The sequence below is a fragment of the Mandrillus leucophaeus genome, unplaced genomic scaffold, assembly GCF_000951045.1.
Source record: "Mandrillus leucophaeus isolate KB7577 unplaced genomic scaffold, Mleu.le_1.0 Scaffold1116, whole genome shotgun sequence".
Classification (NCBI taxonomy): Eukaryota; Metazoa; Chordata; class Mammalia; order Primates; family Cercopithecidae; genus Mandrillus; species Mandrillus leucophaeus.
The window spans coordinates 251,238-262,503 of record NW_012099388.1 but is presented as its reverse complement, the minus strand read 5'-3'; positions in this window follow the sequence as shown (position 1 = coordinate 262,503).

Here is an 11,266-nt window from a genome sequence, read left to right as displayed (position 1 = left end):
TCTCTCTCTCTCTCTCTCTCTCTCTCTCTCTCTCTCTCTCTTTCTTTCTTTCTTTCTTTCTTTCACATGAAGTCTCTCTCTGTTACCTGGGTCGGAGTTCAGTGGCGCGATCTCGGCTCACTGCAACCTCTGCCTCCTGGTTCAACTGATTTTCCTGCCGCAGCCTCCTGAGTAGCTGGGACTATAGGCGCATGCCACCACACTCGGCTAATTTTTTTGTATTTTTAGTAGAGATGGGGTTTCTGCATGTTGGCCAGGCTGTTTTCAAACTCCTGACCTCGTTATCTGCCCATCTTGGCCTCCCAAAATGCCAGGATTACAGGTGTGAGCCACCGTGCCCAGCCAGTTTCACCCCATTTTCACCCCCAATTCTGTTCTTGCTCTCAGAGGTCACAAGCCCTTTTCGGGGGGCTCTTGTCACACTTTCAGCTCACCGGGAGCCTGTGGTTACCTGTACCTCCAGATCTTACCTTCACAAACACTGCACACCTTGGCATGCTCTCCAGGCCTGCAGCAGAACAGGGCTGGGCTTCCCTGGGTATCATTTATCCAGTTGAAACACCCTACACTGACCTTGGGCCATTAACCAATGCTGCTTGGTTGAGTTGATCAGCCAATTAAGACCCTGCCTCCCTCAAACATCTCTCAATGCCTGTATTCCCCCCATAGCTCCTGGGAAACAGTGAGGTTATACATGCTGAGGGAAGGCCTTTGTGGTAGTACTAAGCTGTCCCTAGCCCTGACTCAGAATACAGCGTGGGTCAGTCCTCAGGCAGGCCGAGCAGACCCTCACCACTTCTGATCCTCTGGAGTCACTTTGCTGGGGACTGATACCGAGCTTACCTGTCTGTGGTCTAGGAAAGATTTGTGGTCTGGGAAGGGGCTTCGGAGGTCTCTTGTCCTCTTCAGGTCCTGGGGCTGCTGGGTTGGGGTAGTGTGTGTGAGGTATGGGGACACTCATGCATTGGTGTACGTGCATCACCTGTCCACTGTGCAGCCTGTGTGCACCCGTGTGAGCGTCCCTGTGTGTGAGCATGGGTGTGCGTTGCCCTGGGTGGGAGGGTGGGTTGGGTGGGCATTGGCTCCTTGTATCCTTCATTCTGGTGACAGCCTGACCCCCTCATCTCTTGGGCAGGTGGCTGGCCTGTTTCATGACCCCAGCATTGGGAACCACATCCACATCACCACTGTGCGCCTGGTCCTTCCGGAAAATGAAGAGGTGAGTGGTCATGTGGTCCCATGGTGCCCAGCAATGGCTTTGGCTGCCAGAGCCCTCCTGCACCATGACCTGTGCTGCTCTGTATGGAAGGGCATAGTGAAGGCCTCCTTGGCCTGGACCATGTCCCCTGCCAACCCCTGGTTCCTGAAGGACCCTCTCTCAGGTCCCAGGTCCCCTGCAGGAGGTTCCTACAGGAGGGGTGGTCAGGCCAGAAGCTGGACTGGTGCCTGTGGGCCTCCCACTGCCCTGCTGGGCCTCTGTCTCCTGCCTTTGTACGGAGGACAATGAGGCCTGACCTTCTTGGAACTCAGGGGAGGCATGAGCAGTCATTCTCTCTGCTCCCAGGAGAACCTAAAGACCACACACCATGCAGACAACACCCTGAAGAGCTTCTGCAAGTGGCAGAAAAGCATCAACATGAAGAGGGACGCCCACCCCCTGTACCATGACACCGCCATCCTGCTCAGCAGGTACCACCAGCCGCAGGAGGGTGGGAGCCTACATCTCAGGGAGGTGCTTCACAGCCCTGCGGGAGAAGCCCTGGTGGAGGAGGGGGCCGTGCTCTCAGGGAGCCCCATTTTGAGGAGAGTTTGCGCACCTTTGGCCCAAGGCTGGATTCTGTCTGCACTCGGGGACGTCATTTTATTTTGAAATAATTGTGGATCTTCATGCTGTTGTTAGAAATAATAGAGAGAGGGCATGTATAGCCTTCATCCATCTCCCCCAGTGGTAACATCTTGCATGACTAGAGCACAGTATCCCAACCAGGAAACTGACACTGATACCATCCACAGACTTCCTCAGATATTATTAGTTCCACACGTACTGCCCTTTGTGTGAATGTGTGTGTATTCAGTTCTGTGCAGTTTCATCACTGTGGGTTCACCTACCCACCCCCACAGTCTAGATACAGATTTGTCTCATCAGAAGGATGTCTTGTACTACCAGTTTATAGTCACAGCCACCTTCTTCTCTCCTCCCCTAACCTCTGGCAACTGCTGATCTGTCCAGAGGCAGTTATTTTCCCTCTGCTGGACTCTGGCAGCTTCTGTCAGCACCCCTGCTGGATAGCAACCAAAATTGTTCTGTGCGGGTCTGTGCTCCCAAGGGCCAAAGAGATGCCCAGTGGATTGTGTGTGAATGAGAGCACCTGCTTCCCACGTGGCCACTGTGCTGGCCTCATGCCACAGAACGGTGGGAGGGACATCCTTTCCACTTGGAATCAGTTCGGGGGGACCCTTCCCTGGCCTTCGCTCAGGTGGGCCTAGCACTGGGCCAGGTTAACCTGAAGGCTGCTTCTCTGCCTATGCAGGAAGGACCTGTGTGCAGCCATGAACCGGCCCTGTGAGACCCTGGGCCTGTCCCACGTGGTGGGCATATGCCTGCCGCACTGCAGCTGCAGCATCAACAAGGACACAGGCCTGCCACTGGGCTTCACTGTAGCCCACGAGCTCGGGCACAGGTACCATGCCTGCCCCCATTGCTACACGGAGAGCTGAGCTTCACCCTCCCAGCCTGGGGGCACCAGGTATCCAGCCTGTGGGTCACAAAGTACAGGGGAAAGGAAGCTCTCTGGAGAAGGAGCCCCGACTGTGGCCATGTGCTGTCCCTGCACTGTCCCCTCCCCACAACCAGGCTGCTTCCCTGTAAAGCAGGAGAGAGGCCTGCCTGGGCATCTCTGGGACTGGCCTGGAGGGAGTCTTATTTAAAGGGGAGTTGTGATGGGCCAGAAAGTCATCGTAGGTCTTTGGCTGTGCCTCCCCATTTCCCTCAGTGCTGTATTTTTTACTCTCGATCCCTGTCCCTGTTCCTGTTTGCTCTGTGGCCTGGGCCAGTGCCTGCCCTCTCTAGGCCTCTGTGTGCTTCCCATAGATTGAGGGGTTTGGATTCAGTGACATCCAAGGCTCCCTCCATCTGACACCGCTGCCTGAGGCTCCTGCCTTCACAGGCCTCCAGCAACCTGTGCTTGGGCTGTTGAGCTGGCGAATATGGCAGCATCTTAGATTGTTCAGCAAGCTTTCAAAGGCAGGCTCCCAGAGGGTTCTGTGGTCAAAGCTGTTGGGGTCATCCATTCAGATATCCGGGTTTCCTGGGTGATGGTTGTGCCTGCAGGACCTTAAAGCTGCTTATGACTGCAGAAAGAACAACCTGCCGCAGTACTGCAATTTCCTGGCTGTGTTACGCTCACTAGTTCCTCAGACTCTCTGAGCCTCCCTGGGAGTAATAATGAGAACTGAGTGAGATTGTTTTTCTGAAAGGGCTTAGCATGGCCCCTGGCACATAGTAGATGCTCAGGAAATAATTTTTCTCGTGTCCTTCCCAAGGATGGTCACTGGAGACCTTTCTGTGACACAGCAGCTCAGATCCCTTAACTCAAGTGCACAGCCTTGGGACAAGGACCTGTGAGTGGGAACCTCTGTCAGACTGTTCTTGAGGCCAGTGAGCTTGCAGGGGCCATCACGGGCCCCCATCTGTGCCACCTGGTTTGCCATTGCTGGCCAGCCCCCAGGCAGGGGTAGGGCTGCTGTGGGTCCCTGGCCCTCATTTCAGGCCAGAGCAGGAGCCCCTGGATCCTAGCTGTCATACCCTCATTTTACATTAAGGAAACTCAGAGAGGGAATGTGACTTTCTCAAGGCTGCGGCCATTGGGTGGCCTCCCGCCAGCTCGCCCGCCCCTGGGGCCTGTGCTCTCACACAGTTCTGGCATTCAGCATGACGGAAGCGGCAATGACTGTGAACCCATTGGGAAACGGCCTTTCATCATGTCTCCACAGCTCCTGTACGATGCCGCTCCCCCCACCTGGTCCCACTGCAGCCGCCAGTATACCTTGAGGTAGTCCTCTAGCACCGGGCCCCTATGCCTTGATCCATGAGGTCGAGGTCTACTGGGAGAGCTGCAGACAGTCACATTGGAGGGGTAGAGGGAAGCAGAGGGACAAGGTCTTGATCTGTGAGGTCAAGGTCTAATGGGGGAGAGGCAGACAGTCATACTGCAGAGCCGGGGTAGAGGGAAGCAGAGGGGCACCTGGCAAAGATGTGGTGCTGGCGTCCCAAATGTCCTCCTGGAAGGGACACTTGAGCTTGAACTTGGAGGAGGAGCGAGAATTCACACATGTGCAGAAGGGATGAGAATGGCGTTCCTGGTAGAGGAAGCCTGAGAAAGGCCTGCAGCCGTGAAGGAGTGGGAAAGATTTCAGGGAACGGCAGAACCCTGAGCAAGGCTATGGGAGCCAAGGCTGCATAGGAAATGAGGCTGGAGGAGGCGAGGGCCGGACACAAGATCCAGTGAGAGGCAGGAAGAAGGGGCCACTAAGGGAACTGAAATACGAAGCTTTCTCCATTTTTTCATGTTCTCTTCATTTGTTCTGGTGTTCTTGTTGTTGTTGTTGTTTGTTTGTTTGTTGAGACAGATCTCACTCTGTCTCCCAGGCTGGAGTGCAATGGCACAATCTGGGCTCACTGCAACCTCTGCCTCCTGGGTTCAAGCAATTCTCCTGCCTCAGCCTCCTGAGTGGGTGAAACTACAGGTGTGTGCCACAGTGCCTGGCTAATTTTTACATTTTTAGTAGAGACAGGGTTTTGCCATGTTGGCCAGACTGGTCTTGAACTCCTGACCTCAAGTGATCCACCCACCTCGACCTCCCAGAGTGCTGGAATTACAGGCATGAGTCACCATGCCCAGACTGTTCTGGTGGGTTTTGTTGTTTTCTTTTGTTTTTTAATTTGCTATTTAATGTTGTTCTAAGTAAGAAAAAGTTTTAAATTTAAATTATTGGCATAAATTGTATCATTCATCTTTTTTTTGTGCGGTGCCAGTTTTAAATGCAAATATAAGAGTATAGCTGACCCTTGAACAACTCGGGGGACAGCCATGGCTGCCCTGGGCTCTCTCCCAGGGGAGGGGCTGCTTTCCAGACCTCGCCCTTCCACAGACGACCCGAGGTCTCTGCCTGCGTGGGGCCGTCGGAGGCTCTGTTGTGTCAGCTGTGAAGTGATGTTCTCTGGATCCTTGTCGGGCCTGGCTCCGGGGTCTGGGCTCAGGGACGAAGGCTGCAGGGTCAGAGAGCAGGGCCACATGAGGGCTTGGCGGTCCAGGAGGCCTTCTGAGGAAACGGCCCTGGCAGCGTGTGCAGAGGGCTGGGATTTGGGGTTGGGGTTGTTTAGCCAGCTGGAGTGCCCAGGAGGTGAGATGAGAGAGGCCGGGAGGGCCTGTGCTGCTGGCTGTGGTTGGAGGATCAGCTGAACCAAGCGGGGAGGCTGGAGTTTCCTACAGTTGTAGGGCTCTGTGCCCCCTCCCACTTCTCCTCTCCCAGCCCCACAGAGGCTTCTCCGATGGGTCTCACAGGCTGCGCCCCCTCCATCCTCCCGTCCCATCTCTAGCCGTGGGTAGGGCCTGTGCCTAGACGACCCTCCTGCCAAGGACATCATCGACTTCCCCTCAGTGCTGCCTGGCGTCCTCTATGATGTGAGCCACCAGTGCCGCCTCCAGTACAGGGCCTACTCTGCCTTCTGCGAGGACATGGATGTGAGTGGGGCTGATGTGGGTGTGGGGGTGTGGGGACCTGGCAGGAGGGCTCAGGGGACAGCTCTCACCAGCCTGTGGATGCCAGCCTGGGAGTAACCTCGCCTGGCCTGGGCTGCGCCCCCGAGTGATACTGTGAGACATCAGGTGGCCTGTGGGAGAGGACAGGGATGGGCGGCCACATACCCAGCTCTGAATTCTGGGTCAACCATGGACCAACTGTAACACTTCCGGCAAGTCCCTTAGCCTCTCTGGAGCTGGCTCATAAGAGGGAAAAGGAACCCCAGTGGGGAGGGTCTATTTATCCTGGAGAAGATTGCCTGAAGTGATCTTCTAACAGGAGTGTTTCCAGAGGAGGGGCTGGGCCCGGAGAGGTGGGGACAGCTGGCTACGGCTCTGAGGAGCACAGCCCTGGGCGCCCCACACCACCACATGGTCCGGGGAGGAAGGTGGGAGCAGGCACACAAGAAGGGACCTCTGGGGGTCTGTGGGCCCCTGCCATGTGGAGGGGTGCCCAGGGGACCCTTGGGGACAGGGAGGGGGCAGGGTGGGTGGTGGCACTGGGGGGGGGTGAGGGTATGGCCCATGCCCTCCTCCTCGCAGAATGTCTGCCACACAATCTGGTGCTCTGTGGGGACCACCTGTCACTCCAAGCTGAATGCAGCCGTGGACAGCACCCGGTGTGGGGAGAATAAGGTAGGGGATGTCCCCAGTCCCGGCGGTGGGTGTGTGAGACGCCAGACCTGCTGTAACCAGGCCCTGGGGTCAGCCCCGGCTCACAGTCTTGCTTGTGCTTCTAACAGAGCCCCGCACTCTCTGCCTCCCAAGGCCCCATCTGCAAAGCAGAGGCACTGGGGCCAGGGCTTGATTCCATGATTCCCCAGGGTGTCTTCAGCTGAGTCAGCACGTGGGCTGTTTTACTCCCTGCTCAGCTCCTCCCTGTGGCCTGGGTCACAGATGATTGTGATGATTGTGAGGGGGTCTCTCTCACCTTCCATCCTTCCCCTCTGTGCCTTTCTCAGCCTTCCCACCCACCTTGTTCTCACTAGGGTGAGGATGACTGATAAGCTGGGGGCTGGGGTGGCTCTACCTCCATCTGTCACAGTAGTGGTGTCTCAATGGGGAGTGCGTACCTGTGGGCTTCCGGCCCGAGGCGGTGGATGGTGGCTGGTCTGGCTGGAGCGCCTGGTCCATCTGCTGCCGGAGCTGTGGCCTGGGCATACAGAGCGCCGAGCAGCAGTGCACGCAGCCTACGTGAGTGTGGGGCCCAGGGTGCCCTGGGCAATGGGACAGAGGGACCCAAGCAGTCAGCCGATTGCAGGAGCTTGGCTCTGTCCCAGCCTCTGGCTCTTAGAAGTGTCCTCATAATGGTCAGTCCGAGTGTCCAGGCCACCTTGAGTCACTTTCAAGCAGTGTTCTGGGGGCTGACAGGGTCCCCACTGCTGACCCCTTTCCAGAGAGGGGGACACTGAGGTCCAGAGACTGGAGAGACTCATCAGAGGCCACATGGCAAAGCAGCTGCTGGCTGGAAGGAGGCAGGAGAGGGCAGTGGGGAAGAGCCCTGCACCTTAGATGGCTCTGAGTTCGAATCCCCTCTTCACCCCTTCTCTGGGCCTCTGTTTCCCCATCTATATAACAGCAGTGCCCATCCAGTAAAGTTGTAGTCAAGGGCAAATGCAGTTTTTGCAGGCCAGGCCCTCAGTCTTGCAGCTCGTCTGTAGGGGGCACTCAGCGGGAGGGGCTTGGTGGCCTCAGAGGCACAACAAAGGTCTGAGATGAGACCGGGGGCAGCTGGGAGGATGGGCCAGCACTGAAGGGATGGCCTGAGGTGAGTGATTTCACCTCTCTGGGCCTCTGTTTCCCCATCTAAGCGGGGTGGTGTGAAGATCTGCTGAGACGCAGAGGTCAGTGGTACCGTAGACCTGAGGCACTACCTGGCTAATCTTCACTTCAGGAGGCCACCCGTGGCAGGCATGGGGTTCACAACCAGCCCCACCCAGGGCCCTGTGCTTATCCAAGACTGGCCTGTGGCCCTCCCTGCCTCCTGACCTCCAGGTCTGAGCTGGGTGGGGGCCAGTGACCCTGGCCTAGATGCAGAGGGTTTCAGGAGCTGTGCTCTGTCAGACCTCTCAGCTGGCTGAGGCCCTGGAAGCTTCCTTTAGATCCGGGCTGGGGTACTGCCACCAGGAGGGAGGCCAAGGACGCAAGGGCTCGTTAGGATGCTGGTGTCATGGGCTAGAGACTTGGAGCAGTCCCTCCAGTCAGTGCCACTCATGCCTGAAGCTTGTCCCAGCTTCTCAACAGCCCTCTGCAGAGGCAGCCCCAACCCCACTTTATACAGGAGGAAACCGAGGCCCAGAGGGTGGCCGAAGACTTGCCCACAGTCACACAGCAGGTCTTTAATTGGACAAACGTGAAAAACAGCACATACATTTGCAGGATTAGACATTTGGGAATTGTCTTTCAGCAAATTGGCTGCTTCGCAGGGGGACCACTTAGGAGTGTCTGCAGAGGCAAGTGCCCCATGGTGACTGGAACAGACAGGGGTTCTTTGTCTCAGGCAGGAAGTCCCAGGTGCACAGTCCAAGGTGGCAGGACCTGGAGCTGATTGGCCCTCAGTCACACCATCCTTGCCACAGCAGCCTCCCCTCACTCCTGCTTGTCACAGATGCTGTCCTCCCTTCCAGGGCTCTTACCCTGTATCGGGTAGGAAGAAAGAGAGGGGAAAGGGCTGACTCCCAGTGAGGGACTCGTGCCTTTTTCTCCCCAGCCAGGACTGTGTCCCAAACCCCCATAGTTGCAAGGGAGCGGCAGTGGGGTGTGTTTTCAGCTGGTCTCATTGCTCCTTGAACAAAATCAGAATCTGTTGGTGAGGAAAGAGGGGGACAGGTGTGGGACTGGCAGCTCAGGGGAGGGACAACTTTCTCTTTGGACCACAGGGTGGGGATGGAACTGAGAAGGCAGAGCCACCTGCAGACAGGGTCCTGCGGCTGGGCCTCAATAGGCAGTATGGGAGTGAGTGTCCAAGTTGAGGAGCATGGCCGTGCAAAGGCCCCAGGATGGGCAGTGGCAGACGGTGTGAAGGACAGGAGCAGTGCCAAGGTTGGTACAGGGGTGGAGAGCAGGGGCTGCCCCTTGTTGCCCAATTTCTTTTCCAGATATTCTCTGAGCCATTGGGAAGGGTGTGGACGGTGGGATGGCCTTGACACCATGACTGGGTTTGCATGCTAGCAGCAGCTGGCATGGATCGAGCTCTTAGGATGTGCGGGGCACAGGCCGAGCCTGCACATGCAAGAACACACGCAGTCCTCCCTCCAGGGCTTGGAGGAGGCAGGATTGTTGCTCCCACTTCCCAGAGGAGGACGCTGAGGTTCAGAGAGGCCAAATGAGCTGTCCAGGCATCTCAGTTAGGAAGCAGAGGGTCTGGGCACCCAACCCACGAAACCTCCACACTCTGCCACCCGTCCAGGGGCAGTCAGAGGGGAGGCTACATAGGAGAGGGTGTGAGTGAGAACCAGGAGGACAAGAAGAAGCGACAGTGGAGGTCTGCCTTCATCCTGACATGGGCAGTGAGGCGCTGGGAGGGTCTGGCAGAAAGGGTGTCTTTGGGTCTTGGGTGGTGGGCACCTGGGTGCCAGTCCCAGGCTGAGTCCCATGGCCCCTAGGTGTGTAGAGGCAGAGTGTGTACTGCTTAGAGTGGCAGGCAGGGCCCGTGGACGGAGAGCACTCTGCCCCCCAGGGCTGGCCCGATGACTGCCAGAGGAAGTGCAGCGAGCAGCCCTGCCCTGCCAGGTGAGCCCGCCCCCACTGTCCCGCCAACTTCCCACCCCCAGGTGTCCTGGTCTGCCACAGGCCCCTACATCTGGGTCCCCAGAGGCCCCGGGGAGGAGCAGAGGGAGCCGGGCTTTCATTCTCTTCCCAAAGCTGAAGCCCCAGCCCCCAGTCACCCCTCACCCCAGCCTGGGCCAGCCTGGACACCTGTGGTCCTCCTCTTTGGGTCCCTGGATTTGAAGTAGGCCTCAGGTCACACTCAGTTTCCCTGAGGGGAGGGTGGCAGGAGCAGAGGGGCTGTGCCATGTCACCAAGCTTTGAGGGCAGGACACTTAACTGGGCTTAGAGCTCTGGAGAATCATCCACTGGCCTCAGTCCCAGCTCTGTCCAAACCCTGAGGGCCTGGAAGCCCAGCCTGGCCCTCCCTGCTGGTGAGCCTGCTGATGCCACTCATCTGATGCCACGGTGATGCCACCCATGTGCCCTCACCAGGTGGTGGGCAGGTGAGTGGCAGCTGTGCTCCAGCTCCTGTGGGCCTGGGGACCTCTCCGGCCAGGCCATGCTCTGTATCTGCACCGTGGGGCTGGATGAGCAGAGCGCCCTGGAGTCACCCGCCTGTGAACACCTTCCCCGGCCCCCTACTGAAACCCATTGAAACTGCCATAGTGCCCTGTCCGGCCACCTGGGCTGTGGGGAACTGGTCTCAGGTGAGTGTGGGATAGGAGGGGGCGCGCCTCCAGCTCCACCCTTGGTCTTTGGCTACAGGTAGGCAGACAGCCTTCCTGGAGCCCTCGTGGGTGGGAGGGAGCCTGGGCATTCCAGGGTCCAGCCCCTGACTCTAAAGCCTCAGGGATCAGGAAGCCCCTGGCAAGCATGTCCACAGCCATGGCCTTGAGCTGGGCAGGGCTGGCTGGGGTCTCTGCCACCCTGACATAGGGCAGTCGACAGGTTACCCAGCCATGCCCCAGCGTCCCCTGGCACCCTGCCTCCCAGCCTAAGCCCCTCACCCTGGCTTCCCCTGCAGTGCTCAGTGACATGTGGGGAGGGCACTCAGAACCAAAATGTCCTCTGCACCAATGACACCGGTGTCCCGGTGTCCCTTTGTCGAGGCCCAGCAGCCAGCCAGCGAAGTCACCTGCTCTCTGCCACCCTTTCGGTGGCCCCCGGACACACTGGGCCCTGAAGGCTCAGGCAGTGGCTCCTCTAGCCATGAGCTCTTCAGTGAGGCTAACTTCATCCTGCACCACCTGGCCCCAGGCCCTTCACCTACCTCATCACTCAAGCCAACCACCATGGGCAACGCCATTGAGGAGGAGGCCCTAGAGCTGGACCTGCCAGGGCCCGTGTTTGTGGACGACTTCTACTATGACTACAATTTCATCAACTTCCACAAGGATCTGTCCTATGGGCCCTTTGAGGAGCCCGATCTAGACCTGGAGTGGACAGGGGATCGGACTCCCTGACCACACAGCCATCCTGCTGTGCCTTCCATGTGTACCACAGAGCCTCCTGCAGCCAAGGAGGAGGGGGCACCGGGATCTTGGTCCCCTAGCCCTTGGCCCAGCCAGGCCAGCTGCTCCCCACCACCACCCTCAGAGCAGACCCCTGGGAACCCTTTGATCAATTTCCTGCCTGAGGAAGAAGGTCCCATAGGGGCCCCAGACCTTGGGCTCCCCAGCATGCCCTGGCCCAGGGTTTCCACTGATGGCCTGCAGATGCCTGCCGCCCCTGAGAGCCAAAATGACTTCCCAGTT